General features: G+C 47.9%; 1 long non-coding RNA gene across 3 annotated transcripts in view; it reads left to right on the top strand.

Moving 5' to 3' along the window:
• The window catches only part of LOC123594689, a 35,310-nt gene extending 34,008 nt beyond the window's left edge, over positions 1 to 1,302 (top strand). For all 3 annotated transcript variants that reach the window (XR_006710840.1, XR_006710842.1, XR_006710841.1), the window contains one exon: positions 424 to 1,302. This is a non-coding gene — a long non-coding RNA (uncharacterized LOC123594689). The remainder of the gene's footprint in view (positions 1 to 423) is intronic.
• Positions 1,303 to 8,285: the final 6,983 nt, after the last annotated feature.

Raw genomic sequence — 8,285 nt, forward strand, 5'->3', positions numbered from 1 at the left:
TATTTTAGGTAAGGTCATCAGAGGCGTCTGAAGGGTGCCATTCCATGGGAGGTCTGAAAGAGGTGAGGGAGTGAGCCATGTATTCGGTCGGGAGAAGAACATTCTGGGCAACAGCGAAGCTCCCAGGCAGGAGCGTGTCGGGTGTGCATGAGCAGGAGGGCAGTGTTTGGGGTTGTTCAACCATGGGTTCAAATTTGACGATAATGCTAGTAAAATGCTTAGCACTGTGCTCAAATTGGACAGGCCATCACTATTATCAGATCGCCATGATTAGATGGGAAAGATGCCTTTCAGTGCAGAAGGAAGGAAGATGGGGGGATTGGAAACTGGTGGGAGGGGTAGGTGCCTGGATTGCGATAGCGGTAGTGGGATGTCGGTGTAAACAGTCCCAGAAAACTTTTTCATTGTTTTTGTCCTCACGAGGGTTTTGTGAACAGCTCTGGGGACCTGATGGCCGTCATCCATCTTCGTCACCATTAGAAAGCGCACCCACAGTATGGTCCCTGCAGAAGGGGGAGCTTCCTCAAGGACTGAGGAGGCACTCAGAAAATAAGCTGGACCAACGTGCATCCTTTGCTTCCCGGGAGCTTAAAGAGAACAGCATTTTGGCGAGGTGTTCGAGCTAAATGCCCAAACGATCAGCTAATTACTTGGGTCTGAGCACAGCTGAACAAATCCACCTTTCCAAGTCACCGCCAGAAGTTCGAGCAACTTCATTCTGGCTGGATTTCAGCACTGCACACCAAGAACCAGATGACCGGGGCCAGGAGGGGCATTTCTCACTTACCTGCTTCCTTCTGTTAAAGAAAAAAAAAAAAAAAACTACAGTGCAATCAGTTCTCCTGCCTACTGATCTGGTGAGGGATGGAGACAATATGAAGCACATTCAGCCTCACTAGAAATCACAACCGTGCAATTATAAACAGAAATGAGAGACCGCTCTTTATCCGCCAGGTTGGCAAGCGTTAAAAAGATAGAAGGATCAACGATATCTAGAGTTGGGGAGAGCAGGGGGAATTGGGGACCGCTGGACACTCTCGGTGGGAGTTTTCATTGGCAAAGCCATTTCGGAGGCAATTTGGCAGCTTCCAGCGACATTTAAAACGGTCATAGTCTTTGGCCCGGCAAAGTCCTCTTCTAAGCCAGCCTGAGAAACTACCTTGTAGATATGTCTGCACATGTGTACCCAGATATATACATATCTAGCTATAGCTAGCTAGCTAGCTAGAGTGAAGAATGCAATCAATCTAAATGCCCATCCATAGGAGTGTTGTTAAATAAATAAATCATGGCATGCCTGTACAATGGAGTCTTTGATGCATGTATTGCCGGGGAAAGATGTTCAAGATATACGATCGTGAAATAAAAGCCAGCTCTGGCTGATATGCAGGATAGAATCTCATTAATATAAAAAAAGAAATCTATATATGTTCATTTGCGTGTGTAAAGACTTTCCTACGGGGGGGGGGGGGGGGGTCCGAAGGGACACACTCTGACTGTTAACCCCCAACCGCTCCCCAGGGAGGGCAATGGGAAAGAGGGAAGGGTGCCTTGAAAGGTTTCTCTCTGTGTACTTCTAAGTTAGCGTTCACGTATGGCACGTGCCTTTAAAGGCAATTTTCTCAGAAAAACAGAAAATCGGGGGGCCGATCTGCATTTGTATTTCATATGCCTCATCTTCCTCCTCTTCAGGACCCATCCTGATCATCACTTTCAAACCCCTGAGCCTTTTCTCTTCCTTGGCGCATGACAAAGCCTGAATCCTAAGCATGCTCTTACTGTGGCTGATAGCTCTGTCAGCTGTTAATTATTCATGCTAATGGAAGGGGCTGGAGGCACAGATAATGCAAAATCAAGAGGAGTAAATCTTTCAGAGCCTCTGTCGACTCCTCTCCTGGATCCCCTGGGAACACCTTGCATACTGTAGGTATTTACTCAGCAATAAATATTGATTGATATGGATTGATATTTGTCTCTGCAATTTCACATCGCCCACATCCTCAGACGGGTAGATACACACCCCTGGGCAGTGCCTTCCCCACATCGGTACTGGCCCGGCCTTGCTTGCCCACGAGGACTAGCAAGCCCCCGTCACAAGCCACCAGTGGGCTATTCTGTTCTCAGATAAAACAGAGACGACAGGAGTCCTTGCTGTTACTTGTTTTTTTACACTAACTGATCAGTATGGCCACTGGTGGCCCCGCCTCTCTAGTGGGTTTTCATCCAGCTTATGCTCAGCACGAACAAGCCACCCGCAACCAAGATTTCACAACCATGAAAGTGGCTACAATAAAAATAGATACCCATAACCCCCAATACTGATGAGGACGAGGAGCAACTGAAACCCATTTGCCGGTGGGAACGTAAAATGGTCCAACCACTTCGGAAAACCGGCCGTTTCTTACAATTATCCGTCTTAACCCTGTGACCCAGCAATTCCAGTCCCAGGCTCGCACCCAAGAGAAATGAAAGTAGAGGTCCACCGTAAGACTTGTACACAAACGCTCATAGGAGCTTTCTTTCCGAGAGCCACAAACAAGAAGTGCCTCCAATGTGCGTCAGCAGGCGAACAGGATTAAGAAGTCCTAGGACCAGCAAGAGTGCCGTGTGGTGTTGTTTAGGGTCGTGGGGAGAATTGATTGGAAAGGGGCATGAGAAATCTTTCTGGGATTATGGAAATGTTCTGCATCTTGACAAAACTCATCAAACTGAACATGTAACACGTGTATAGTTTGCTCAGGCCACAGCCTGGGGTGGCGGGTGGGGCGGGTGCTTAAACAGCAGTAATTTGTTTTCTCGCAGTTCTGGAGCCTGGAAGTCCAAGATCAAGCTGTGGTCGGCACTGGTTTCTTCTGAGGCCTCTCTCCTTGGCCTGCGATGGCTGCCTTCCCACCGTGTCCTCACCTAGCCGTCCTTCTGTCTGCTGTTGTGTGTGTCCTAATCTCCTCTTCTTATAAGGACACCGTCATATTGGATTCGGGTCCACCCGAACAACCTCATTTTAACGTGATCGCCCTTTGAAGGTACGATCTTTAAATACAGTCCCATTCTGAGATCCTGGGGGTTAGATCTTTGACATATGAATGGAGAGGGGGTATATAATTCAGCCCATAATAATAATAGTGCATTTTATCACAGGGAAGATGGTCCTCGATAAAAGAGGAATAAAACACAGGGAAGTAAAGCCCCCCATATTCCTGGAAGCCGAGGAGGCTGAGAACTGGTGAACGGTGAGGATGTCTGCCATGCAGCGTTAAAGGCACAGTAAGTGAGATACGATACCGTAAGAGCCAACATTTATTGCATGGAGACCCTTTACCTGTATCAACTGATTTAATCTTTGCAAACACACTATGAGGTATAGGCACCATTATTATCCCCATTTTATAAATGAGGAACTAAGGCCCAGCGAGCCTAAGTAATTTACTCAAGGTCACATAGCTGCAAAGTGGCCAAGCCAGGATTTGAACCCAGGCAGGTTGTGCCCAGAGCTGGCACGACCGTCACGCGGCTCTGTGTCCACTGGCTGCAGAAAAGATCACTAATAGATGGGTACTTGGGAAAGCAGATGTGTCCTGAAGTCATGAGGTTCTCCTAAAGGAGGACAGAGGTACTCCAGGTTACAGACTGAAGGAGGTCCCTGGGAGAAATTAGCCGATCACTGCGTTACCTAAGTGCTTGACACATAGTAACTTTTTAATATAATTTTTTTGAAGTTTATTTATTTGTTTTTGAGAGAGAGAGCAGGGGAGGGGCAGAGAGAGAGGGAGACAGAATCCCAAGCATGCTCTGTGCCGTCAGCACAGAGCCCGACATGGGGCCCAAACCCGCAGAACAGTGAGATCATGACCTGAGCTGAAATCAGGAGCTGGATGCTTAACTGACTGAGCCACCCAGGTGCCGCAATATTATTTTTGAGTACGCTTGACAGGTTTCTCTGCCTGCTACGTGCAGGTCTATTTCTCAGGGAATGTGGCCCCATCGATAACCAGAAAGTCCCTAAGTGTGTGTGTGTGTGTGTGTGTGTGTGTGTGTGTGTGTGTGTGTGTGTTAATGTTTCATTGAAGTGTAATGTACATAGAGAAAAGTGCACAAATTCCCCCTCCCACCCCCTTCCAGACATCACCCCTGCCACCAAGGGTAACCATGGCCTTACTTTTAAAGAACATGGATTGGTTTTGTCACCTTGTATCAGTTTCCCAGAGCTGCCATTACAAAATACCACAAACGGGGGGGCTTCAAACAATCGTGTCACAGTTCCGGAGGCTGGAAGTCCAAAATCAAGGGGTCGACAGAACCATGATCCCTCTGAAACCTGGACACCACTCGTACTGGATTAAGTGTCTTCCCTACTCTGATATGGCCTAATCTTTGCTAGTTGCACCTGCAACCACCCTATTTCCAAATAAGGTCACAAGTTGAGCTGTTGGGGGTTAGGACTCCAACGTGTATGTTTCTTCGAGGGGACACAATTCAACAACTCATAACACCATCCAGAAGGAAAATGAAGTTGTATGGTATGAAGTCTTGTGGCTGGCTTCTTTCGCTTGGTGCAGCTGGCGAGATTTGTTCATGGGTATCATGTGTACTTGTCGTTAGTTCGTTCTCGTTGCTGTATCGTATTCCATTTGGTGCATATAGCATCATTTAGCTATCCATTCTACTGTTGATGCGCATTTGGGTAGTTTCCTATTTGATGCTGGTATGAATAGTGTTGCTCTGGATATTCAAGTACGTGTAGTCTGGCTAACTGATGTGTGCCTTCCTGTTGGTGTCTATGTGGGGCTAGAATGGCTGGGTCACAAGGCAGGCATATAGTCACCTCTTGTAGATACCGGCACACGGCATTCCAGAGGGATTTGACCAACCTGCCCCTCACCAGCAGTGTCTGAGAGTCCTGATTTCTCTCCCGCCGGCACTTGGTATTGTCTTTCTTTTTCGTTTTAGCTCTTCTGATGAGTGTGCGTTGATGTCGTGCCATGTTGTTAATTTGCTTCCTTTTGTTTTTCATTCCAGCTTCACATCTCTCTTTGATCATCTTGTTTACTTCCTGGTCTCTTCATCGCCCGTTACCACAACTAGCATCTCAAAATCCCTTCCTTACAGTCAGATGTCTTGATCTACAGGGAAACCAGTGTCTTTCCCCATTTATCATCCTCTTACAGAAGAATTTCTCTCGCAGCACCTTTGAACAGCCTCCGAACTCATGTTGCAAAAGAATCCATGCCTGTTTGTTGATTATTTGGGTGTTTTTTAATGCCTTCAGAGCACAACTGGAACATGAAGTTGGAGGGCAAGATGCTTGCCATAACAAATTTATAGAGTCTGTAGTGCATACAAATCTACTTGTAACAAAGTAATCCCCCAACTTTGCTCTACGGCTGTCTTTCTTATTGTATGATTGTTAAATGCATTTCATGGTGCACTTATGTTAGAGTGTCAGATGGCTAATGGAGATAAAGCAATTCCTGAACAAAGAGGCTGGATATGAGGAGGCAGCCATCCCCTGCTTAAATTGCTACCACTGGCCCCCTTTCCTTCCTTCTGCCCCCGCTGTCTAAAATGTAGCAAGTTTGCATCTACTGTGATTTTACAAGGAAGCAAAATGGTATCCTGGAAAATACAGGGCCGAGGGGAGGGTCAGTCACCTTAACTGCAAGCCCTTTCCTGCCACTTGCTGGCGATATGAGAGAGGGGCAGGGAGCTGGGCAGATGGGCATCCTTGAGGAAGCAAGTGACTCAGCAAGAGTGGAATGAGTCAGGGCCCGAGACCAGAAGCCAGTGAGGGATTGCAGTTTTTGTTTATTCTGGGCTTGTTCCCTTTTTGCCCCATCGTGTTCTGTGAAGTCTCTTGGAAGAGGCAAGTCTGCCTGGGTACATTCGGGACTTGGGTTGGAGATATAAAGAGGAGCCACCCTCTCTGGGGCCGTGAGTTACTGTGGCCTAAGGGTCCTGGCTTCTCGGACCAGCTTCTTTTCTATCTGCGAGTGTCACCAGCTGGAAGTGATAGAGAAGGAAGGGCCATCACCTACCAATTCTCAGTTTTGAACCTGTATTGTTTCCAAAACTGGCCTCGAATAAGTCAGACTCTTGGTACTTGACATTTTTTTTAATGTTTATTTATTTTTGAGAGAGAGAGACAGACAGAGAGAGACAGAGCACGAGCAGGAACAGAGATGAGGGAGAGGGAGACACAGAATCCGAAGCAGGCTCCAGGCTCCCAGCTGTCAGCGCAGAGCCCGACGCGGGGCTCCAACCCACCGACCGTGAGATCGTGACCTGAGCCGAAGTCAGATGCTTCACCGACTGAGCCACCCAGGCGCCCTGAGATTTGATACTTCTGGACTGTCCCAGAGCATTTGGTATGATAGAGATCGCACGGAATAGATCCTAACCTGGCCCCTTATGGACTTTTTATTAAGCATTTACCAAGAACCTTACATCTGTGAAGGGAATCTCAGAGCCATCCACACCCACCCACAGGGCTGACAAATGAGGACTGCCAAGCCTTAAGGTGAGTGAAATGAAGACTTCCCTCAATGGGCCCAACAGACCAATGCCAGACCATGATCGTAACAGAGAGTTACACTCCTTCTGCCATTTACCTTGGCTTTAGCTTCCTGTCTGGAAACAGCTGGTCTCTGTGATTTGTTTAGGTGGGATTTCCCCAAGCATTGTGTTCTTGTATTTATCTTCCAACGGCGGGAGAATAATTGAGTCTGAGGAGAAGCTGCGTAGCGTGACCCGTCCATGGAGGAGGGCATTGGAAGGACGGTTTGCGGGCTTGACTTGAGGTGCGGGGCCAAGAGGGAATTGCGGAGAGGTTGACTGAGGAAGAGAGGAACCAGAGAACATTTAGGCTTATCTGTGGCTTGTTTCAACTCTAAGAAATTTGGTGGCTATGCAAGGAGCATCCCTTGAAGGGAGGGAATGACTCAGGGCCATTGTCATATTGCGGCTGATAGAATAAGGTGGAGAATGAACAACTGGGTTAACTTTTCAGCCTACAAACCGAGCAGTGCCCACCTGGCGTGAGATGGTGCCAATTTTCTGACGTTTTCCCGTGATTAACTCAGTGATTAGTAAGTGGACTAAGTTGTAAGAATCTACGTTTGCGTCTTCCCACATGGGAATGAGTAGAGTCATTTTCAGTTAGACACTGCTATCGAGAAGCATTTCTTGCTTGCTTGCTTGCTTTCTTTCTTTCTTTCTTTCTTTCTTTCTTTCTTTCTTTCAACCCTAAACTGGCAAGAGTTTGTTCGTCCCTGTTCTACTCATCCACCATGGACAATGGTGGCCACTCTGGGCCTCTAGTATCGTCACTGGAACAACCAAGAACAACCACTTATATTTTCTGAGTCGGTCACTGATCTAAGAGCTTGCGGTAGATGGCATGGTGGTTGCCAACTCTGCACCCCTCCACGTAGCCACGCCTTTTGCCACGTGACTTGGTGGTGCCTCCCCTCTCCACTGATAATGGAATCGGCCCTGTGACTTGCTGTGGCTAAGGAGATCCTGGCAGATGTGATGCTCACAAAGGCTTGAAATGGACTGTGCTCTTGGGCTTGCATTCTCGTGTGGTGGCTGCAGCCCCTTTATCCTGGCCTCGGAATTAAAACATGTGGAGCAGGTTTGATTGCTCTCCTGTAGCAATACATTCAAGCCCAGCTGAACCCGAAGCTTAAAGTGGACCCACTCAGCAGAGCCTAGCCTGGGTCCCCTGGTCCACAGACACTGCGGACGCATAAATGTGAGACGGGCCGGTCGTTTTGTTGGTCATTGAGTTGAGGATGTGTAGTAATAGCTGAAAGTCCCAGAACTGCTGTTTTAATGTTTGTTTTATTTATTTTGAGAGAGAGAGAGCGCAAGCGGGGGTGGGGGGGGGCAGAGAGAGGAGGGAGGGGGAGGGAGGGAGAGAGAAGCCCAAGCAGGCTCTGCACCACCAGCACAGAGCCCGACGGGGGGCTCGATCTCACGAGCGGCAAGATCGCGACCTGAGCTGAAGTCGAGAGTCAGACCCTCAGCTGACTAAACCACCCAGGTGCCCCAAAGTCACACAACTCCTTAAGCACTTTTTCCACTTAACTCAATAATGCCATACTCGGGCCCTCCCGTTATTCCCATTTGAAAGTTGTGGAAACTGATTCTTAGGTTAATGAACTTACTCAGGTTCACATTGCTGAGAAATGTCAGAATGGCAGCTCGAACACAGGTGTGTGGGGTTCCAAGGCTTGTGCTGTCAGCAACTATGTTTTCTTTATCAAGTACAAATCTACAGGGTCTAG

The sequence above is a fragment of the Leopardus geoffroyi genome, chromosome X, assembly GCF_018350155.1.
Source record: "Leopardus geoffroyi isolate Oge1 chromosome X, O.geoffroyi_Oge1_pat1.0, whole genome shotgun sequence".
NCBI classification, from domain to species: domain Eukaryota; kingdom Metazoa; phylum Chordata; class Mammalia; order Carnivora; family Felidae; genus Leopardus; species Leopardus geoffroyi.